The sequence below is a fragment of the Phalangium opilio genome, unplaced genomic scaffold, assembly GCF_054372755.1.
Source record: "Phalangium opilio isolate 3A_F unplaced genomic scaffold, DU_Popi_V2 ptg000031l_1, whole genome shotgun sequence".
NCBI lineage: Eukaryota > Metazoa > Arthropoda > Arachnida > Opiliones > Phalangiidae > Phalangium > Phalangium opilio.
This window is the reverse complement of record NW_028324158.1, coordinates 1738418-1756386: the sequence shown is the minus strand read 5'-3', so window position 1 is coordinate 1756386 and position 17969 is coordinate 1738418. Positions and strand designations below refer to the sequence as shown.

At 39.5% G+C, this 17969-nt stretch overlaps 55 non-coding genes across 55 annotated transcripts; all 55 read right to left on the bottom strand.

Annotated features, from left to right (window-relative positions):
- Positions 1-98: 98 nt before the first annotated feature.
- Positions 99-171, bottom strand: TRNAR-ACG (transfer RNA arginine (anticodon ACG)). Its single transcript has one exon. It is a non-coding gene; the product is annotated as a tRNA-Arg (tRNA).
- Positions 172-250: 79 nt separating this feature from the next.
- Positions 251-323, bottom strand: TRNAR-UCG (transfer RNA arginine (anticodon UCG)). The gene has a single exon. It is a non-coding gene; the product is annotated as a tRNA-Arg (tRNA).
- Positions 324-416: 93 nt separating this feature from the next.
- On the bottom strand, positions 417-489 carry TRNAR-UCG (transfer RNA arginine (anticodon UCG)). Its single transcript has one exon. It is a non-coding gene; the product is annotated as a tRNA-Arg (tRNA).
- An 89-nt stretch (positions 490-578) lies between these two features.
- TRNAR-ACG (transfer RNA arginine (anticodon ACG)) lies at positions 579-651 on the bottom strand. Its single transcript has one exon. It is a non-coding gene; the product is annotated as a tRNA-Arg (tRNA).
- An 80-nt stretch (positions 652-731) lies between these two features.
- Positions 732-804, bottom strand: TRNAR-UCG (transfer RNA arginine (anticodon UCG)). Its single transcript has one exon. It is a non-coding gene; the product is annotated as a tRNA-Arg (tRNA).
- A 243-nt stretch (positions 805-1047) lies between these two features.
- On the bottom strand, positions 1048-1120 carry TRNAL-AAG (transfer RNA leucine (anticodon AAG)). Its single transcript has one exon. It is a non-coding gene; the product is annotated as a tRNA-Leu (tRNA).
- A 407-nt stretch (positions 1121-1527) lies between these two features.
- TRNAL-AAG (transfer RNA leucine (anticodon AAG)) lies at positions 1528-1600 on the bottom strand. Its single transcript has one exon. It is a non-coding gene; the product is annotated as a tRNA-Leu (tRNA).
- Positions 1601-2007: 407 nt separating this feature from the next.
- TRNAS-ACU (transfer RNA serine (anticodon ACU)) lies at positions 2008-2080 on the bottom strand. Its single transcript has one exon. It is a non-coding gene; the product is annotated as a tRNA-Ser (tRNA).
- A 91-nt stretch (positions 2081-2171) lies between these two features.
- TRNAR-UCG (transfer RNA arginine (anticodon UCG)) lies at positions 2172-2244 on the bottom strand. Its single transcript has one exon. It is a non-coding gene; the product is annotated as a tRNA-Arg (tRNA).
- A 243-nt stretch (positions 2245-2487) lies between these two features.
- Positions 2488-2560, bottom strand: TRNAL-AAG (transfer RNA leucine (anticodon AAG)). Its single transcript has one exon. It is a non-coding gene; the product is annotated as a tRNA-Leu (tRNA).
- Positions 2561-2967: 407 nt separating this feature from the next.
- TRNAL-AAG (transfer RNA leucine (anticodon AAG)) lies at positions 2968-3040 on the bottom strand. The gene has a single exon. It is a non-coding gene; the product is annotated as a tRNA-Leu (tRNA).
- A 407-nt stretch (positions 3041-3447) lies between these two features.
- On the bottom strand, positions 3448-3520 carry TRNAS-ACU (transfer RNA serine (anticodon ACU)). The gene has a single exon. It is a non-coding gene; the product is annotated as a tRNA-Ser (tRNA).
- A 91-nt stretch (positions 3521-3611) lies between these two features.
- On the bottom strand, positions 3612-3684 carry TRNAR-UCG (transfer RNA arginine (anticodon UCG)). The gene has a single exon. It is a non-coding gene; the product is annotated as a tRNA-Arg (tRNA).
- Positions 3685-3927: 243 nt separating this feature from the next.
- Positions 3928-4000, bottom strand: TRNAR-ACG (transfer RNA arginine (anticodon ACG)). The gene has a single exon. It is a non-coding gene; the product is annotated as a tRNA-Arg (tRNA).
- A 79-nt stretch (positions 4001-4079) lies between these two features.
- On the bottom strand, positions 4080-4152 carry TRNAR-UCG (transfer RNA arginine (anticodon UCG)). The gene has a single exon. It is a non-coding gene; the product is annotated as a tRNA-Arg (tRNA).
- A 246-nt stretch (positions 4153-4398) lies between these two features.
- Positions 4399-4471, bottom strand: TRNAR-UCG (transfer RNA arginine (anticodon UCG)). The gene has a single exon. It is a non-coding gene; the product is annotated as a tRNA-Arg (tRNA).
- A 90-nt stretch (positions 4472-4561) lies between these two features.
- On the bottom strand, positions 4562-4634 carry TRNAR-ACG (transfer RNA arginine (anticodon ACG)). The gene has a single exon. It is a non-coding gene; the product is annotated as a tRNA-Arg (tRNA).
- Positions 4635-4724: 90 nt separating this feature from the next.
- On the bottom strand, positions 4725-4797 carry TRNAH-AUG (transfer RNA histidin (anticodon AUG)). The gene has a single exon. It is a non-coding gene; the product is annotated as a tRNA-His (tRNA).
- A 79-nt stretch (positions 4798-4876) lies between these two features.
- TRNAR-UCG (transfer RNA arginine (anticodon UCG)) lies at positions 4877-4949 on the bottom strand. Its single transcript has one exon. It is a non-coding gene; the product is annotated as a tRNA-Arg (tRNA).
- Positions 4950-5506: 557 nt separating this feature from the next.
- On the bottom strand, positions 5507-5579 carry TRNAS-ACU (transfer RNA serine (anticodon ACU)). Its single transcript has one exon. It is a non-coding gene; the product is annotated as a tRNA-Ser (tRNA).
- A 91-nt stretch (positions 5580-5670) lies between these two features.
- TRNAR-UCG (transfer RNA arginine (anticodon UCG)) lies at positions 5671-5743 on the bottom strand. The gene has a single exon. It is a non-coding gene; the product is annotated as a tRNA-Arg (tRNA).
- A 243-nt stretch (positions 5744-5986) lies between these two features.
- TRNAR-ACG (transfer RNA arginine (anticodon ACG)) lies at positions 5987-6059 on the bottom strand. Its single transcript has one exon. It is a non-coding gene; the product is annotated as a tRNA-Arg (tRNA).
- A 79-nt stretch (positions 6060-6138) lies between these two features.
- On the bottom strand, positions 6139-6211 carry TRNAR-UCG (transfer RNA arginine (anticodon UCG)). The gene has a single exon. It is a non-coding gene; the product is annotated as a tRNA-Arg (tRNA).
- A 90-nt stretch (positions 6212-6301) lies between these two features.
- Positions 6302-6374, bottom strand: TRNAR-UCG (transfer RNA arginine (anticodon UCG)). The gene has a single exon. It is a non-coding gene; the product is annotated as a tRNA-Arg (tRNA).
- Positions 6375-9453: 3079 nt separating this feature from the next.
- Positions 9454-9526, bottom strand: TRNAR-UCG (transfer RNA arginine (anticodon UCG)). The gene has a single exon. It is a non-coding gene; the product is annotated as a tRNA-Arg (tRNA).
- Positions 9527-9616: 90 nt separating this feature from the next.
- On the bottom strand, positions 9617-9689 carry TRNAR-ACG (transfer RNA arginine (anticodon ACG)). The gene has a single exon. It is a non-coding gene; the product is annotated as a tRNA-Arg (tRNA).
- Positions 9690-9769: 80 nt separating this feature from the next.
- Positions 9770-9842, bottom strand: TRNAR-UCG (transfer RNA arginine (anticodon UCG)). The gene has a single exon. It is a non-coding gene; the product is annotated as a tRNA-Arg (tRNA).
- A 406-nt stretch (positions 9843-10248) lies between these two features.
- Positions 10249-10321, bottom strand: TRNAR-UCG (transfer RNA arginine (anticodon UCG)). The gene has a single exon. It is a non-coding gene; the product is annotated as a tRNA-Arg (tRNA).
- Positions 10322-10411: 90 nt separating this feature from the next.
- On the bottom strand, positions 10412-10484 carry TRNAR-ACG (transfer RNA arginine (anticodon ACG)). The gene has a single exon. It is a non-coding gene; the product is annotated as a tRNA-Arg (tRNA).
- Positions 10485-10564: 80 nt separating this feature from the next.
- Positions 10565-10637, bottom strand: TRNAR-UCG (transfer RNA arginine (anticodon UCG)). The gene has a single exon. It is a non-coding gene; the product is annotated as a tRNA-Arg (tRNA).
- Positions 10638-11194: 557 nt separating this feature from the next.
- TRNAR-UCG (transfer RNA arginine (anticodon UCG)) lies at positions 11195-11267 on the bottom strand. The gene has a single exon. It is a non-coding gene; the product is annotated as a tRNA-Arg (tRNA).
- A 242-nt stretch (positions 11268-11509) lies between these two features.
- On the bottom strand, positions 11510-11582 carry TRNAR-ACG (transfer RNA arginine (anticodon ACG)). The gene has a single exon. It is a non-coding gene; the product is annotated as a tRNA-Arg (tRNA).
- Positions 11583-11824: 242 nt separating this feature from the next.
- On the bottom strand, positions 11825-11897 carry TRNAR-ACG (transfer RNA arginine (anticodon ACG)). Its single transcript has one exon. It is a non-coding gene; the product is annotated as a tRNA-Arg (tRNA).
- A 559-nt stretch (positions 11898-12456) lies between these two features.
- TRNAR-ACG (transfer RNA arginine (anticodon ACG)) lies at positions 12457-12529 on the bottom strand. The gene has a single exon. It is a non-coding gene; the product is annotated as a tRNA-Arg (tRNA).
- Positions 12530-12936: 407 nt separating this feature from the next.
- On the bottom strand, positions 12937-13009 carry TRNAR-ACG (transfer RNA arginine (anticodon ACG)). The gene has a single exon. It is a non-coding gene; the product is annotated as a tRNA-Arg (tRNA).
- Positions 13010-13088: 79 nt separating this feature from the next.
- Positions 13089-13161, bottom strand: TRNAR-UCG (transfer RNA arginine (anticodon UCG)). The gene has a single exon. It is a non-coding gene; the product is annotated as a tRNA-Arg (tRNA).
- A 93-nt stretch (positions 13162-13254) lies between these two features.
- TRNAR-UCG (transfer RNA arginine (anticodon UCG)) lies at positions 13255-13327 on the bottom strand. Its single transcript has one exon. It is a non-coding gene; the product is annotated as a tRNA-Arg (tRNA).
- A 1041-nt stretch (positions 13328-14368) lies between these two features.
- On the bottom strand, positions 14369-14441 carry TRNAR-UCG (transfer RNA arginine (anticodon UCG)). The gene has a single exon. It is a non-coding gene; the product is annotated as a tRNA-Arg (tRNA).
- A 90-nt stretch (positions 14442-14531) lies between these two features.
- On the bottom strand, positions 14532-14604 carry TRNAR-ACG (transfer RNA arginine (anticodon ACG)). The gene has a single exon. It is a non-coding gene; the product is annotated as a tRNA-Arg (tRNA).
- Positions 14605-14684: 80 nt separating this feature from the next.
- Positions 14685-14757, bottom strand: TRNAR-UCG (transfer RNA arginine (anticodon UCG)). Its single transcript has one exon. It is a non-coding gene; the product is annotated as a tRNA-Arg (tRNA).
- Positions 14758-14850: 93 nt separating this feature from the next.
- TRNAR-UCG (transfer RNA arginine (anticodon UCG)) lies at positions 14851-14923 on the bottom strand. Its single transcript has one exon. It is a non-coding gene; the product is annotated as a tRNA-Arg (tRNA).
- A 90-nt stretch (positions 14924-15013) lies between these two features.
- TRNAR-ACG (transfer RNA arginine (anticodon ACG)) lies at positions 15014-15086 on the bottom strand. Its single transcript has one exon. It is a non-coding gene; the product is annotated as a tRNA-Arg (tRNA).
- Positions 15087-15166: 80 nt separating this feature from the next.
- TRNAR-UCG (transfer RNA arginine (anticodon UCG)) lies at positions 15167-15239 on the bottom strand. The gene has a single exon. It is a non-coding gene; the product is annotated as a tRNA-Arg (tRNA).
- A 93-nt stretch (positions 15240-15332) lies between these two features.
- TRNAR-UCG (transfer RNA arginine (anticodon UCG)) lies at positions 15333-15405 on the bottom strand. The gene has a single exon. It is a non-coding gene; the product is annotated as a tRNA-Arg (tRNA).
- A 90-nt stretch (positions 15406-15495) lies between these two features.
- On the bottom strand, positions 15496-15568 carry TRNAR-ACG (transfer RNA arginine (anticodon ACG)). The gene has a single exon. It is a non-coding gene; the product is annotated as a tRNA-Arg (tRNA).
- Positions 15569-15648: 80 nt separating this feature from the next.
- Positions 15649-15721, bottom strand: TRNAR-UCG (transfer RNA arginine (anticodon UCG)). The gene has a single exon. It is a non-coding gene; the product is annotated as a tRNA-Arg (tRNA).
- Positions 15722-15814: 93 nt separating this feature from the next.
- On the bottom strand, positions 15815-15887 carry TRNAR-UCG (transfer RNA arginine (anticodon UCG)). The gene has a single exon. It is a non-coding gene; the product is annotated as a tRNA-Arg (tRNA).
- Positions 15888-16296: 409 nt separating this feature from the next.
- On the bottom strand, positions 16297-16369 carry TRNAR-UCG (transfer RNA arginine (anticodon UCG)). Its single transcript has one exon. It is a non-coding gene; the product is annotated as a tRNA-Arg (tRNA).
- A 90-nt stretch (positions 16370-16459) lies between these two features.
- TRNAR-ACG (transfer RNA arginine (anticodon ACG)) lies at positions 16460-16532 on the bottom strand. Its single transcript has one exon. It is a non-coding gene; the product is annotated as a tRNA-Arg (tRNA).
- Positions 16533-16612: 80 nt separating this feature from the next.
- Positions 16613-16685, bottom strand: TRNAR-UCG (transfer RNA arginine (anticodon UCG)). Its single transcript has one exon. It is a non-coding gene; the product is annotated as a tRNA-Arg (tRNA).
- Positions 16686-16778: 93 nt separating this feature from the next.
- TRNAR-UCG (transfer RNA arginine (anticodon UCG)) lies at positions 16779-16851 on the bottom strand. Its single transcript has one exon. It is a non-coding gene; the product is annotated as a tRNA-Arg (tRNA).
- A 409-nt stretch (positions 16852-17260) lies between these two features.
- On the bottom strand, positions 17261-17333 carry TRNAR-UCG (transfer RNA arginine (anticodon UCG)). Its single transcript has one exon. It is a non-coding gene; the product is annotated as a tRNA-Arg (tRNA).
- A 90-nt stretch (positions 17334-17423) lies between these two features.
- On the bottom strand, positions 17424-17496 carry TRNAR-ACG (transfer RNA arginine (anticodon ACG)). Its single transcript has one exon. It is a non-coding gene; the product is annotated as a tRNA-Arg (tRNA).
- Positions 17497-17576: 80 nt separating this feature from the next.
- TRNAR-UCG (transfer RNA arginine (anticodon UCG)) lies at positions 17577-17649 on the bottom strand. Its single transcript has one exon. It is a non-coding gene; the product is annotated as a tRNA-Arg (tRNA).
- Positions 17650-17742: 93 nt separating this feature from the next.
- On the bottom strand, positions 17743-17815 carry TRNAR-UCG (transfer RNA arginine (anticodon UCG)). Its single transcript has one exon. It is a non-coding gene; the product is annotated as a tRNA-Arg (tRNA).
- Between the last annotated feature and the right edge of the window lie 154 nt (positions 17816-17969).

Genomic DNA, 17969 nt, shown 5'->3' with positions numbered 1-17969 from the left:
CTATTGCGCCACAAGCCAGTTAGAGTCTAAAAAAATGATATTGAAGCATTGCAATATTTTTAATTTGCCTGCCAGAAAACAGTTATAAATGTAAATAACGAGCTTGCCAGGACTCGAACCTGGAATCTTCTGCTCCGTAGGCAGACGCGTTATCCATTGCGCCACAAGCCCGTTAGAGTCTGACAAAATGATATTGAAGCATTGCAATATTATTAATTTGCCTGCTAGAAATCTCTTATAAATGTAAAAACGATCTTGCCAGGACTCGAACCTGGAATCTTCTGCTTCGAAGGCAGACGCGTAATCCACTACGCCACAAGCCCGTGCTTTGTATTACAAAATATTTTTTCCAAACATTGTATTTATACGATATTTTCTTTTATGACGTATAATAAAAGACCTATAAAAATCAACACCGAGCTTGCCAGGACTCGAACCTGGAATCTTCTGCTTCGAAGGCAGACGCGTTATCCTTTGCGCCACAAGCCCGTGGTTTGTATTACAAAAAACCTTTTGCAAACACTGTATTTACACGATAATTTCTTTTATGACGTATAAAAGACCTATAGAAATGACACCGAGCTTGCCAGGACTAGAACCTGGAATCTTCTGCTCCGTAGGCAGACGCGTTATCCATTGCGCCACAAGCCCGTAATAGACTGACGAAATGATATTGAATCATTGCAATATTATTAATTTGCCTGCTAGAAATCTCTTATAAACGTATATAGCGAGCTAGCCAGGATTCGAACCTGGAATCTTCCGCTTCGAAGGCAGACGCGTTATCCTTTACGCCACAAGCCCGTGCTTTGCATTACAAAAAACGTTTTTCAAACATTGTATTTATACGATATTTTCTTTTATGACGAATAAAAGACCCATAAAAATCAACACCGAGCTTGCCAGGACTCGAACCTGGAATCTTCTGCTCCGTAGGCAGACGCATTATCTATTGCGCCACAAGCCAGTTAGAGTCTAACAAAATGATATTGAAGCATTGCAATATTTTTAATTTGCCTGCCAGAAAACAGTTATAAATGTAAATAACGAGCTTGCCAGGACTCGAACCTGGAATCTTCTGCTCCTTAGGCAGACGCGTTATCCATTGCGCCACAAGCCCGTTAGAGTCTGACAAAATGATATTGAAGCTTTGCAATATTATTTATTTGCCTTCTAAAATTTTTCTAGAAATCTCTTATAAATGTAAATAGCGAGCTTGCCATGACTCGAACCTGGAATCTTCCGCTTCGAAGGCAGACGCGTTATCCTTTACGCCACAAGCCCGTGCTTTGCATTACAAAAAACGTTTTTCAAACATTGTATTTATGCGATATTTTCTTTTATGACGTATAAAAGACCCATAAAAATCAACACCGAGCTTGCCAGGACTCGAACCTGGAATCTTCTGCTCCGTAGGCAGACGCATTATCTATTGCGCCACAAGCCAGTTAGAGTCTAACAAAATGATATTGAAGCATTGCAATATTTTTAATTTGCCTGCCAGAAAACAGTTATAAATGTAAATAACGAGCTTGCCAGGACTCGAACCTGGAATCTTCTGCTCCTTAGGCAGACGCGTTATCCATTGCGCCACAAGCCCGTTAGAGTCTGACAAAATGATATTGAAGCTTTGCAATATTATTTATTTGCCTTCTAAAATTTTTCTAGAAATCTGTTATAAATGTAAATAACGAGCTTGCCAGGACTCGAACCTGGAATCTTCCGCTTCGAATGCTGACGCGTAATCCATTACGCCACAAGCCCGTAATAGTCTGACAAAATGATATTGAAGCTTTGCAATATTATTAATATGCCTGCTAGAAATCTCTTATAAATGTAAATAACGAGCTTGCCAGGCCTCGAACCTGGAATCTTCTGCTTCGAATGCAGACGCGTAATCCATTACGCCACAAGCTCGTGCTTTGTATTACAAAACATTTTTTCCAAACATTGTATTTATACGATATTTTCTTTTATGACGTATAAAAGACCTATAAAAATCAACATCGAGCTTGCCAGGACTCGAACCTGGAATCTTCTGCTCAGTAGGCAGACGCGTTATCCATTGCGCCACAAGCCCGTAATAGTCTGACAAAATGATATTGAAGCTTTGCAATATTATTTATTTGCCTTTTAAAATTTTTCTAGAAATCTCTTATAAATGTAAATAGCGAGCTTGCCATGACTCGAACCTGGAATCTTCTGCTTCGAAGGCAGACGCGTTATCCTTTACGCCACAAGCCCGTGCTTTGCATTACAAAAAACGTTTTTCAAACATTGTATTTATACGATATTTTCTTTTATGACGAATAAAAGACCCATAAAAATCAACACCGAGCTTGCCAGGACTCGAACCTGGAATCTTCTGCTCCGTAGGCAGACGCATTATCTATTGCGCCACAAGCCAGTTAGAGTCTAACAAAATGATATTGAAGCATTGCAATATTTTTAATTTGCCTGCCAGAAAACAGTTATAAATGTAAATAACGAGCTTGCCAGGACTCGAACCTGGAATCTTCTGCTCCTTAGGCAGACGCGTTATCCATTGCGCCACAAGCCCGTTAGAGTCTGACAAAATGATATTGAAGCTTTGCAATATTATTTATTTGCCTTCTAAAATTTTTCTAGAAATCTCTTATAAATGTAAATAGCGAGCTTGCCATGACTCGAACCTGGAATCTTCCGCTTCGAAGGCAGACGCGTTATCCTTTACGCCACAAGCCCGTGCTTTGCATTACAAAAAACGTTTTTCAAACATTGTATTTATGCGATATTTTCTTTTATGACGTATAAAAGACCCATAAAAATCAACACCGAGCTTGCCAGGACTCGAACCTGGAATCTTCTGCTCCGTAGGCAGACGCATTATCTATTGCGCCACAAGCCAGTTAGAGTCTAACAAAATGATATTGAAGCATTGCAATATTTTTAATTTGCCTGCCAGAAAACAGTTATAAATGTAAATAACGAGCTTGCCAGGACTCGAACCTGGAATCTTCTGCTCCTTAGGCAGACGCGTTATCCATTGCGCCACAAGCCCGTTAGAGTCTGACAAAATGATATTGAAGCTTTGCAATATTATTTATTTGCCTTCTAAAATTTTTCTAGAAATCTGTTATAAATGTAAATAACGAGCTTGCCAGGACTCGAACCTGGAATCTTCCGCTTCGAATGCTGACGCGTAATCCATTACGCCACAAGCCCGTAATAGTCTGACAAAATGATATTGAAGCTTTGCAATATTATTAATATGCCTGCTAGAAATCTCTTATAAATGTAAATAACGAGCTTGCCAGGCCTCGAACCTGGAATCTTCTGCTTCGAATGCAGACGCGTAATCCATTACGCCACAAGCTCGTGCTTTGTATTACAAAACATTTTTTCCAAACATTGTATTTATACGATATTTTCTTTTATGACGTATAAAAGACCTATAAAAATCAACATCGAGCTTGCCAGGACTCGAACCTGGAATCTTCTGCTCAGTAGGCAGACGCGTTATCCATTGCGCCACAAGCCCGTAATAGTCTGACAAAATGATATTGAAGCTTTGCAATATTATTTATTTGCCTTTTAAAATTTTTCTAGAAATCTCTTATAAATGTAAATAGCGAGCTTGCCATGACTCGAACCTGGAATCTTCTGCTTCGAAGGCAGACGCGTTATCCTTTACGCCACAAGCCCGTGCTTTGCATTACAAAAAACGTTTTTCAAACATTGTATTTATACGATATTTTCTTTTATGACGTATAAAAGACCCATAAAAATCAACACCGAGCTTGCCAGGACTCCAAACTGGAATCTTCTGCTCCGTAGGCAGACGCATTATCTATTGCGCCACAAGCCAGTTAGAGTCTAACAAAATGATATTGAAGCATTGCAATATTTTTAATTTGCCTGCCAGAAAACAGTTATAAATGTAAATAACGAGCTTGCCAGGACTCGAACCTGGAATCTTCTGCTCCGTAGGCAGACGCGTTATCCATTGCGCCACAAGCCCGTTAGAGTCTGACAAAATGATATTGAAGCATTGCAATATTATTAATTTGCCTGCTAGAAATCTCTTATAAATGTAAAAACGATCTTGCCAGGACTCGAACCTGGAATCTTCTGCTTCGAAGGCAGACGCGTAATCCACTACGCCACAAGCCCGTGCTTTGTATTGCAAAACATTTTTTCCAAACATTGTATTTATACGATATTTTCTTTTATGACGTATAATAAAAGACCTATAAAAATCAACACCGAGCTTGCCAGGACTCGAACCTCGAATCTTTCGCTTCGTAGGCAGACGCGTTATCCATTGCGCCACAAGCCCCTTAGAGTCTGACAAAATGATATTGAAGCATTGCAATATTATTAATTTGCCTGCTAGAAATCTCTTATAAATGTAAATAGCGAGCTTGCCAGGACTCGAACCTGGAATCTTCTGCTTCGAAGGCAGACGCGTTATCCTTTACGCCACAAGCCCGTGCTTTGCATTACAAAAAACGTTTTCCAAACATTGTATTTATACGATATTTTCTTTTATGACGTATAAAAGACCCATAAAAATCAACACCGAGCTTGCCAGGACTCGAACCTGGAATCTTCTGCTCCGTAAGCAGACGCATTATCCATTGCGCCACAAACCCGTGCTTTGTAATACAAATAACGTTTTGCAAACATTGTATTTATAGGATATTTTCTTTTATGACGTATAAAAGACCCATAAAAATCAACACCGATCTTGCCAGGACTCGAACCTGGAATCTTCTGCTCCATAGGCAGACGCGTTATCCATTGCGCCACAAGCCCGTTAGAGTCTGACAAAATGATATTGAAGCATTGTAATATTATTAATTTGCCTGCTAGAAATCTCTTATAAATGTAAAAACGAGCTTTCCAGGACTCGAACCTGGAATCTTCTGCTTCGAAGGCAGACGCGTTATCCATTACGCCACAAGCCCGTGCTATGTATTAAAAAAACGATTTGTAAACATTGTATTTAAGCGATATTTTCTTTAATGACCTATAAAAGACCTATAAAAATCAACACCTAGCTTGCCAGGACTAGAACGCGGAATCTTCCGCTCCGCAGGCAGACGCGTTATCCATTACGCCACAAGCCCGTTAACGTCTGAGAAAATGATATTGAAGCATTGCAATATTATTAATTTGCCTGCTAGAAATCTCTTATAAATGTAAATAACGAGCTTGCCAGTACTCGAACCTGGAATCTTCCGCTTCGAATGCAGACGCGTAATCCATTACGCCACAAGCCCGTAATAGTCTGACAAAACGATATTGAAGCTTTGCAATATTATTAATTTGCCTGCTAGAAATCTCTTATAAATGTAAATAACGAGCTTGCAGGCCTCGAACCTGGAATCTTCTGCTTCGAATGCAGACGCGTAATCCATTACGCCACAAGCTCGTGCTTTGTATTACAAAACATTTTTTCCAAACATTGTATTTATACGATATTTTCTTTTATGACGTATAAAAGACCTATAAAAATCAACATCGAGCTTGCCAGGACTCGAACCTGGAATCTTCTGCTCAGTAGGCAGACGCGTTATCCATTGCGCCACAAGCCCGTAATAGTCTGACAAAATGATATTGAAGCTTTGCAATATTATTTATTTGCCTTCTAAAATTTTTCTAGAAATCTCTTATAAATGTAAATAGCGAGCTTGCCATGACTCGAACCTGGAATCTTCTGCTTCGAAGGCAGACGCGTTATCCTTTACGCCACAAGCCCGTGCTTTGCATTACAAAAAACGTTTTTCAAACATTGTATTTATACGATATTTTCTTTTATGACGTATAAAAGACCTATAAAAATCAACACCGAGCTTGCCAGGACTCGAACCTGGAATCTTCTGCTCCGTAGGCAGACGCATTATCTATTGCGCCACAAGCCAGTTAGAGTCTAACAAAATGATATTGAAGCATTGCAATATTTTTAATTTGCCTGCCAGAAAACAGTTATAAATGTAAATAACGAGCTTGCCAGGACTCGAACCTGGAATCTTCTACTCCGTAGGCAGACGCGTTATCCATTTCGCCACAAGCCCGTTAGAGTCTGACAAAATGATATTGAAGCATTGCAATATTATTAATTTGCCTGCTAGAAATCTCTTATAAATGTAAAAACGATCTTGCCAGGACTCGAACCTGGAATCTTCTGCTTCGAAGGCAGACGCGTAATCCACTACGCCACAAGCCCGTGCTTTGTATTACAAAACATTTTTTCCAAACATTGTATTTATACGATATTTTCTTTTATGACGTATAAAAGACCTATAAAAATCAACATCGAGCTTGCCAGGACTCGAACCTGGAATCTTCTGCTTCGAAGGCAGACGCGTTATCCTTTACGCCACAAGCCCGTGCTTTGTATTACAAATAACGTTTTGCAAACATTGTATTTATAGGATATTTTCTTTTATGACGTATAATAAAAGACTTATACAAGTTGGGAAAGCCAAAATATTACCTCTCCGAGTGGAGATGACTATCACTACCCCTTAAACAACCTAAATATATGCATCTATCGCTTTTTTTAATTCTTTGCAAGTGCAGGAATTGAATTTTAAAATAGTCTATTGTTCAAGCCTTTTCAATATCTCTCAATTGTTGTGGAAACTCTACTCTCTCGCTATACCTCAACCGCATTCTTAGTCTACCAGTATGATTTGTAACATTTGTCCATATCAAAGCTGAATCATACCTCGCCATATAAAAACCAAATGTCCCCAAAACATGGAAGCCACAACCCAATCACACATAAGCTAGGCTCCCACTTAACCAAAATAATTATTAAACAGTTAAATACTCACAAAGGTTGGCAAAATCAATCTCCTTCAGTAATACGTAAGGCTTAATTATATTATTTGCCGAACAAAATTAATCGAGCAAATCTAACACTTAACTTCTTCCTTCGAAATTCTATCAAAGAATGATTCAACTGTTTAAAAAAAGGTTTTTTTCGCAAATAGGGCGCTATCATATCAACCGCAATTCCGTCATATTTAAAAAATATACATGGCCAACACTTTTTTAGACACAATAGTGGAAGTTTTAGTCTCATTTAAAACATGTAAAACAATTATCTCATCTACAAATAGCTTACACATGTCTTTTTTTACCAATATCTAGCCGTTTGGATTTTTCTAAAGCAATCTTACCACCAAAATATTTTTGATATAGAATAAATGTTCTATGTTCTTCATTTTTGAAAATATATTTTTTAGCGTTTGTAATGATTACTCTCTACACCTACACTAATCTAACAAGGAGTATAAATCCACTAGTGGAAGCGGTGTTTTTATTGAAAATATATTTTTTAAGCATTAAATCTAACTGGGAGTAATATGAAAGGAGTAGAAGCTTATCTGTCTTAGGAAATATGAAATTTTATCTTAACAGTTCGTTAAATCATAAGTTTATAACGAAAAAACGCGGAAGGGGAAAACGAGCAGACAACAGCGATTTTTGGGGGTAGAAGGTTAAGAGCGCCATCTGTCGTCCGTGCCAAAGTTGAACTTCCACTCGAAACGCAATGAGAAAGTGGATAAAATAATGCCATCAGCTATTTAACTGCGTCGATATATTTAACGACTTGACCCATGACATGCCCATAACACTGGCTTCTATGAATCCTATTTATTCTTGGATGCTAGGAAACTTGGTAGACGTAACAGTCTGTACCAAGTACCCAAGCATCCTTCAATAAACGCCTGGCAACATTGTGGTACGCATGGTACAACTAAAAAATAGGATGTGTATCTATCTTTCCAGTCACTCCAAGTCGTTAAGCCCTCATTACAGAGGATTTGAAACACTATCGTAATTCCAAGTGTCTCGAATCTCTACGTTCCTGTCCATTATGAACAGTGCTGAGAGAATGATACATCAGAAAGAGCCATTCAAATCGAATTGCCGAAAATATTATCCATATTTTCATTTCATATAACAGAGAAAACAAATTATTATGGTTCTGAGAGGAGCTTCCCATTTTGGTTGTTGTTCTCAAAAATATATCGCAATGCACGGGCCTAGATAGATACAGGAGGCAATGTAGGAAATATAACGCAATGCACGGGCCTAAAAAGATATAAGAGACAATGTACGAAATATAACGCAATGCACGGGCCTAGAAAGATATAGGAGGCAATGATTTAACGACTTCGGTACTTGGGTTTATCTTTAATATTTAAATAAATATAATTATTTTTAATTATTTTAATCGCCAGTAAATAACTTTAAAAATAGTTAAATCGTTTAAAATAAAGTTGTTCCTATTATCTTTCGAAACTTTGCTAATATTGACGTTAAAAGTGAAGGGTACCCCTCTTGCCCGCTTTTTTCAAATTTTGGGGTATATATACGTTTCGTTTCCATTATAATAATAGATAAAAACGCATTCGCGTGAACCTTTGGTGGAAGCCCTGCCATTGGGAGGCTAGACGTTTCTCGTAACCCTAGCCGATCGCCGCGTATATCTTAAAACCAAATAATAGATAAAAACGCATTTGCGTGAACCGATGGTGGAAGCCCTGCCATTGGGAGGCTAGACGTTTCTCGTAACCCTAGCCGATCGCCGCGTATATCTTGAAACCAAACGATGACGGAGGAAAAGAAGCCAGAATGTACTGACTGGCGTCCATGTGGAATGGACAAAAGACCTGAAGATGGTGGTGCATTGAAGCTGGTGTCAATGTGGAATTGACGAAGAACAGAAGATGGTGGTGCATAGAAGCTGGTGTCAATGTGGAATTGACGAAGGACAGAAGATGGTGGTGCATAGAAGCTGGTGTCAAGGTGAAATTGACGAAGAACAGAAGATGGTGGTGCTTGGAAGCTAGCAAATACAGACTAGTGTCCATGTGGGATGGACAAAGACTAGCAGATTGTGGTCCTTAGAAGCCATATTAAAGACTAGTGTTGGTAGATGAATGGCCAAATTTCCGTGAACCGCGAACGCGTTCCGGATATCGGGTATTTGTTTGCTCCGATACGCAAACTGCGAACGCGGTCACGTGGGGTCTGACAGACACACAGACACACAGACACACACACAGACAGACAGACACGGCCGGTGTAATACCTCTCCGTGACATACGTCACTCGGAGAGGTAAAAAATCAACACCGATCTTGCCAGGACTCGCACCTGGAATCTTCTGCTCCATAGGCAGACGCGTTATCCATTGCGCCACAAGCCCGTTAGAGTCTGACAAAATGATATTGAAGCATTGTAATATTATTAATTTGCCTGCTAGAAATCTCTTATAAATGTAAATAACGAGCTTGCCAGGACTCGAACCTGGAATCTTCTGCTTCGATTGCAGACGCGTAATCCATTACGCCACAAGCCCGTGCTTTGTATTACAAAACATTTTTTCCAAACATTGTATTTATACGATATTTTCTTTTATGACGTATAAAAGACCAATAAAAATCAACACCGAGCTTGCCAGGACTCGAACCTTGAATCTTCTGCTTCGAAGGCAGACGCGTTATCCTTTACGCCACAAGCCCGTGCTTTGCATTACAAAAAACGTTTTCCAAACATTGTATTTATACGATATTTTCTTTTATGACGTATAAAAGACCCATAAAAATCAACACCGAGCTTGCCAGGACTCGAACCTGGAATCCTCTGCTCCGTAAGCAGACGCATTATCCATTGCGCCACAAGCCCGTTAGCGTCTGACAAAATGATATTGAATCATTGCAATATTATTAATTTGCCTGCTAGAAATCTCTTATAAATGTAAATAACGAGCTTGCCAGGACTCGAACCTGGAATCTTCTGCTTCGAATGCAGACGCGTAATCCATTACGCCACAAGCCCGCGATCTGCATTACAAAACATTTTTTCCAAACATTGTATTTATACGATATTTTCTTTTATGACGTATAAAAGACCTATAAAAATCAACATCGAGCTTGCCAGGACTCGAACCTGGAATCTTCTGCTTCGAAGGCACACGCGTTATCCTTTACGCCACAAGCCCGTTAGAGTCTGACAAAATGATATTGAAGCATTGTAATATTATTAATTTGCCTGCTAGAAATCTCTTATAAATGTAAATAACGAGCTTGCCAGGACTCGAACCTGGAATCTTCTGCTTCGATTGCAGACGCGTAATCCATTACGCCACAAGCCCGTGCTTTGTATTACAAAACATTTTTTCCAAACATTGTATTTATACGATATTTTCTTTTATGACGTATAAAAGACCAATAAAAATCAACACCGAGCTTGCCAGGACTCGAACCTTGAATCTTCTGCTTCGAAGGCAGACGCGTTATCCTTTACGCCACAAGCCCGTGCTTTGCATTACAAAAAACGTTTTCCAAACATTGTATTTATACGATATTTTCTTTTATGACGTATAAAAGACCCATAAAAATCAACACCGAGCTTGCCAGGACTCGAACCTGGAATCCTCTGCTCCGTAAGCAGACGCATTATCCATTGCGCCACAAGCCCGTTAGCGTCTGACAAAATGATATTGAATCATTGCAATATTATTAATTTGCCTGCTAGAAATCTCTTATAAATGTAAATAACGAGCTTGCCAGGACTCGAACCTGGAATCTTCTGCTTCGAATGCAGACGCGTAATCCATTACGCCACAAGCCCGCGATCTGCATTACAAAACATTTTTTCCAAACATTGTATTTATACGATATTTTCTTTTATGACGTATAAAAGACCTATAAAAATCAACATCGAGCTTGCCAGGACTCGAACCTGGAATCTTCTGCTTCGAAGGCACACGCGTTTTCCTTTACGCCACAAGCCCGTTAGAGTCTGACAAAATGATATTGAAGCATTGTAATATTATTAATTTGCCTGCTAGAAATCTCTTATAAATGTAAAAACGAGCTTTCCAGGACTCGAACCTGGAATCTTCTGCTTCGAAGGCAGACGCGTTATCCATCACGCCACAAGCCCGTGCTATGTATTAAAAAAACGATTTGTAAACATTGTATTTAAGCGATATTTTCTTTAATGACCTATAAAAGACCTATAAAAATCAACACCTAGCTTGCCAGGACTAGAACGCGGAATCTTCCGCTCCGTAGGCAGACGCGTTATCCATTACGCCACAAGCCCGTTAACGTCTGAGAAAATGATATTGAAGCATTGCAATATTATTAATTTGCCTGCTAGAAATTTCTTATAAATGTAAATAACGAGCTTGCCAGGACTCGAACCTGGAATCTTCTGCTTCGAATGCAGACGCGTAATCCATTACGCCACAAGCCCGTAATAGTCTGACAAAATGATATTGAAGCTTTGCAATATTATTAATTTGCCTGCTAGAAATCTCTTATAAATGTAAATAACGAGCTTGCCAGGCCTCGACCTGGAATCTTCTGCTTCGAATGCAGACGCGTAATCCATTACGCCACAAGCTCGTGCTTTGTATTACAAAACATTTTTTCCAAACATTGTATTTATACGATATTTTCTTTTATGACGTATAAAAGACCTATAAATTTCAACATCGAGCTTGCCAGGACTCGAACCTGGAATCTTCTGCTCCGTAAGCAGACGCATTATCCATTGCGCCACAAGCCCGTTAGCGTCTGACAAAATGATATTGAATCATTGCAATATTATTAATTTGCCTGCTAGAAATCTCTTATAAATGTAAATAACGAGCTTGCCAGGCCTCGACCTGGAATCTTCTGCTTCGAATGCAGACGCGTAATCCATTACGCCACAAGCTCGTGCTTTGTATTACAAAACATTTTTTCCAAACATTGTATTTATACGATATTTTCTTTTATGACGTATAAAAGACCTATAAATTTCAACATCGAGCTTGCCAGGACTCGAACCTGGAATCTTCTGCTCCGTAAGCAGACGCATTATCCATTGCGCCACAAGCCCGTTAGCGTCTGACAAAATGATATTGAATCATTGCAATATTATTAATTTGCCTGCTAGAAATATCTTATAAATGTAAATAACGAGCTTGCCAGGACTGGAGCCTGGAATCTTCTGCTTCGAATGCAGACGCGTAATCCATTACGCCACAAGCCCGCGCCTTGTATTACAAAACATTTTTTCCAAACATTGTATTTATAAGATAGTTTCTTTTATGACGTATAATAGACCTATAAAAATCAAAATCGAGCTTGCCAGGACTCGAACCTGGAATCTTCTGCTCAGTAGTCAGGAGCGTTATCCATTGCGCCACAAGCCCGTAATAGTCTGACAAAATGATATTGAAGCTTTGCAATATTATTAATTTGCCTGCTAGAAATCTCTTATACACGTAAATAACGAGCTTGCCAGGACTCGAACCTTGAATCTTCTGCTTCGATTGCAGACGCGTAATCCATTACGCCACAAGCCTGTGCTTTGTATTACAAAACATTTTTTCCAAACATTGTATTTATACGATATTTTCTTTTATGACGTATAAAAGATCTATAAAAATCAACATCGAGCTTGCCAGGACTCGAACCTGGAATCTTCTGCTCCGTAGGCAGACGCGTTATCCATTGCGCCACAAGCCCGTAATAGTCTGACAAAATGATATTGAAGCTTTGCAATATTATTTATTTGCCTTCTAAAATTTTTCTAGAAATCTCTTATAAATGTAAATAGCGAGCTTGCCATGACCCGAACCTAGAATATTCTGCTTCGAAGGCAGACGAGTTATCCTTTACGCCACAAGCCCGTGCTTTGCATTACAAAAAACGTTTTGCAAACATTGTATTTATACGATATTTTCTTTTATGACGTATAAAAGACCCATAAAAATCAACACCGAGCTTGCCAGGACTCGAACCTGGAATCTTCTGCTCCGTAGGCAGACGCATTATCTATTGCGCCACAAGCCAGTTAGAGTCTAACAAAATGATATTGAAGCATTGCAATATTTTTAATTTGCCTGCCAGAAAACAGTTATAAATGTAAATAACGAGCTTGCCAGGACTCGAACCTGGAATCTTCTGCTCCGTAGGCAGACGCGTTATCCATTGCGCCACAAGCCCGTTAGAGTCTGACAAAATGATATTGAAGCATTGCAATATTATTAATTTGCCTGCTAGAAATCTCTTATAAATGTAAAAACGATCTTGCCAGGACTCGAACCTGGAATCTTCTGCTTCGAAGGCAGACGCGTAATCCACTACGCCACAAGCCCGTGCATTGTATTACAAAACATTTTTTCCAAACATTGTATTTATACGATATTTTCTTTTATGACGTATAATAAAAGACCTATAAAAATCAACACCGAGCTTACCAGGACTCGAACCTGGAATCTTCTGCTTCGAAGGCAGACGCGTTATCCTTTGCACCACAAGCCCGTGGTTTGTATTACAAAAAACCTTTTGCAAACACTGTATTTACACGATACTTTCTTTTATGACGTATAAAAGACCTATAGAAATCAACACCGAGCCTGCCAGGACTAGAACCTGGAATCTTCTGCTCCGTAGGCAGACGCGTTATCCATTGCGCCACAAGCCCGTTAGCGTCTGACAAAATGATATTGAATCATTGCAATATTATTAATTTGCCTGCTAGAAATCTCTTATAAATGTAAATAACGAGCTTGCCAGGACTTGAACCTGGAATCTTCTGCTTCGATTGCAGACGCGTAATCCATTACGCCACAAGCCCGTGCTTAGTACTACAAAACATTTTTTCCAAACATTGTATTTATACGATATTTTCTTTTTTGACGTATAAAAGACCAATAAAAATCAACACCGAGCTTGCCAGGACTCGAACCTTGAATCTTCTGCTCCGTTGGCAGACGCGTTATCCATTGCTTCACAAGCCAGTCATAGTCCAACAAAATGATATTGAAGCATTGCAATATTATTAATTTGCCTGCTAGAAAACAGTTATAAATATAAATAACGAGCTTACCAGGACTCGAACCTGAAATCTTCTTCTCCGTAGGCAGACGCGTTATCCATTGCGCCACAAGCCCGTGCTTTGTATTACAAAAAACGTTCTACAAACATTGTATTTAAGAGATATTTTCTTTTATGACGTATAAAAGACCTATAAAAATCAACACCGAGCTTGCCAGGACTCGAACCTGGAATCTTCTGCTCCGTAGGCAGGCGCGTTATCCATTGCGCCACAAGCCTTTTTTAGTATGACAAAATAATATTGAAACATTGCAATATTATTAATTTGCCTGCTAGAAATCTCTTATAAACGTAAATAACGAGCTTGCCTGGACTCGAACCTGGAATCTTCCGCTTCGAAGGCAGACGCGTAATCCACTACGCCACAAGCCCGTGCTTTGTATTACAAAACATTTTTTCCAAACATTGTATTTATACGATATTTTCTTTTATGACAGATAATAAAAGACCTATAAAAATCAACACCGAGCTTGCCAGGACTCGAACCTGGAATCTTCTGCTTCGAAGGCAGACGCGTTATCCTTTGCGCCACAAGCCCGTGGTTTGTATTACAAAAAACCTTTTGCAAACACTGTATTTACACGATAATTTCTTTTATGACGTATGAAAGACCTATGAAAATCAACACCGAGCTTGCCAGGACTCGAACCTGGAATCTTCTGCTCCGTAGGCAGACGCGTTATCCATTGCGCCACAAGCCCGTTAGCGTCTGACAAAATGATATTGAATCATTGCAATATTATTAATTTGCCTGCTAGAAATCTCTTATAAACGTAAATAACGAGCTTGCCAGGACTCGAACCTGGAATCTTCCGCTTCGAAGGCAGACGCGTAATCCACTACGCCACAAGCCCGTGCTTTGTATTACAAAACATTTTTTCCAAACATTGTATTTATACGATATTTTCTTTTATGACGGATAATAAAAGACCTATAAAAATCAACACCGAGCTTGCCAGGACTCGAACCTGGAATCTTCTGCTTCGAAGGCAGACGCATTATCCTTTGCGCCACAAGCCCGTGGTTTGTATTACAAAAAACCTTTTGCAAACACTGTATTTACACGATAATTTCTTTTATGACGTATGAAAGACCTATGAAAATCAACACCGAGCTTGCCAGGACTCGAACCTGGAATCTTCTGCTCCGTAGGCAGACGCGTTATCCATCGCGCCACAAGCCCGTTAGCGTCTGACAAAATGATATTGAATCATTGCAATATTATTAATTTGCCTGCTAGAAATCTCTTATAAACGTAAATAACGAGCTTGCCAGGACTCGAACCTGGAATCTTCCGCTTCGAAGGCAGACGCGTAATCCACTACGCCACAAGCCCGTGCTTTGTATTACAAAACATTTTTTCCAAACATTGTATTTATACGATATTTTCTTTTATGACGGATAATAAAAGACCTATAAAAATCAACACCGAGCTTGCCAGGACTCGAACCTGGAATTTTCTGCTTCGAAGGCAGACGCGTTATCCTTTGCGCCACAAGCCCGTGGTTTGTATTACAAAAAACCTTTTGCAAACACTGTATTTACACGATAATTTCTTTTATGACGTATGAAAGACCTATGAAAATCAACACCGAGCTTGCCAGGACTCGAACCTGGAATCTTCTGCTCCGTAGGCAGACGCGTTATCCATCGCGCCACAAGCCCGTTAGCGTCTGACAAAATGATATTGAATCATTGCAATATTATTAATTTGCCTGCTAGAAATCTCTTATAAACGTAAATAAGGAGCTTGCCAGGACTCGAACCTGGAATCTTCCGCTTCGAAGGCAGACGCGTAATCCACTACGCCACAAGCCCGTGCTTTGTATTACAAAACATTTTTTCCAAACATTGTATTTATACGATATTTTCTTTTATGACGGATAATAAAAGACCTATAAAAATCAACACCGAGCTTGTCAGGACTCGAACCTGGAATCTTCTGCTTCGAAGGCAGACGCGTTATCCTTTGCGCCACAAGCCCGTGGTTTGTATTACAAAAAACCTTTTGCAAACACTGTATTTAAGAGATATTTTCTTTTATGACGTATAAAAGACCTATAAAAATCAACACCGAGCTTGCCAGGACTCGAACCTGGAATCTTCTGCTCCGTAGGCAGGCGCGTTATCCATTGCGCCACAAGCCTTTTTTAGTATGACAAAATGATATTGAAACATTGCAATATTATTAATTTGCCTGCTAGAAATCTCTTATAAACGTAAATAACGAGCTTGCCTGGACTCGAACCTGGAATCTTCCGCTTCGAAGGCAGACGCGTAATCCACTACGCCACAAGCCCGTGCTTTGTATTACAAAACATTTTTTCCAAACATTGTATTTATACGATATTTTCTTTTATGACGGATAATAAAAGACCTATAAAAATCAACACCGAGCTTGCCAGGACTCGAACCTGGAATCTTCTGCTTCGAAGGCAGACGCATTATCCTTTGCGCCACAAGCCCGTGGTTTGTATTACAAAAAACCTTTTGCAAACACTGTATTTACACGATAATTTCTTTTATGACGTATGAAAGACCTATGAAAATCAACACCGAGCTTGCCAGGACTCGAACCTGGAATCTTCTGCTCCGTAGGCAGACGCGTTATCCATCGCGCCACAAGCCCGTTAGCGTCTGACAAAATGATATTGAATCATTGCAATATTATTAATTTGCCTGCTAGAAATCTCTTATAAACGTAAATAACGAGCTTGCCAGGACTCGAACCTGGAATCTTCCGCTTCGAAGGCAGACGCGTAATCCACTACGCCACAAGCCCGTGCTTTGTATTACAAAACATTTTTTCCAAACATTGTATTTATACGATATTTTCTTTTATGACGGATAATAAAAGACCTATAAAAATCAACACCGAGCTTGTCAGGACTCGAACCTGGAATCTTCTGCTTCGAAGGCAGACGCGTTATCCTTTGCGCCACAAGCCCGTGGTTTGTATTACAAAAAACCTTTTGCAAACACTGTATTTAAGAGATATTTTCTTTTATGACGTATAAAAGACCTATAAAAATCAACACCGAGCTTGCCAGGACTCGAACCTGGAATCTTCTGCTCCGTAGGCAGGCGCGTTATCCATTGCGCCACAAGCCTTTTTTAGTATGACAAAATGATATTGAAACATTGCAATATTATTAATTTGCCTGCTAGAAATCTCTTATAAACGTAAATAACGAGCTTGCCTGGACTCGAACCTGGAATCTTCCGCTTCGAAGGCAGACGCGTAATCCACTACGCCACAAGCCCGTGCTTTGTATTACAAAACATTTTTTCCAAACATTGTATTTATACGATATTTTCTTTTATGACGGATAATAAAAGACCTATAAAAATCAACACCGAGCTTGCCAGGACTCGAACCTGGAATCTTCTGCTTCGAAGGCAGACGCATTATCCTTTGCGCCACAAGCCCGTGGTTTGTATTACAAAAAACCTTTTGCAAACACTGTATTTACACGATAATTTCTTTTATGACGTATGAAAGACCTATGAAAATCAACACCGAGCTTGCCAGGACTCGAACCTGGAATCTTCTGCTCCGTAGGCAGACGCGTTATCCATCGCGCCACAAGCCCGTTAGCGTCTGACAAAATGATATTGAATCATTGCAATATTATTAATTTGCCTGCTAGAAATCTCTTATAAACGTAAATAACGAGCTTGCCAGGACTCGAACCTGGAATCTTCCGCTTCGAAGGCAGACGCGTAATCCACTACGCCACAAGCCCGTGCTTTGTATTACAAAACATTTTTTCCAAACATTGTATTTATACGATATTTTCTTTTATGACGGATAATAAAAGACCTATAAAAATCAACACCGAGCTTGTCAGGACTCGAACCTGGAATCTTCTGCTTCGAAGGCAGACGCGTTATCCTTTGCGCCACAAGCCCGTGGTTTGTATTACAAAAAACCTTTTGCAAACACTGTATTTAAGAGATATTTTCTTTTATGACGTATAAAAGACCTATAAAAATCAACACCGAGCTTGCCAGGACTCGAACCTGGAATCTTCTGCTCCGTAGGCAGGCGCGTTATCCATTGCGC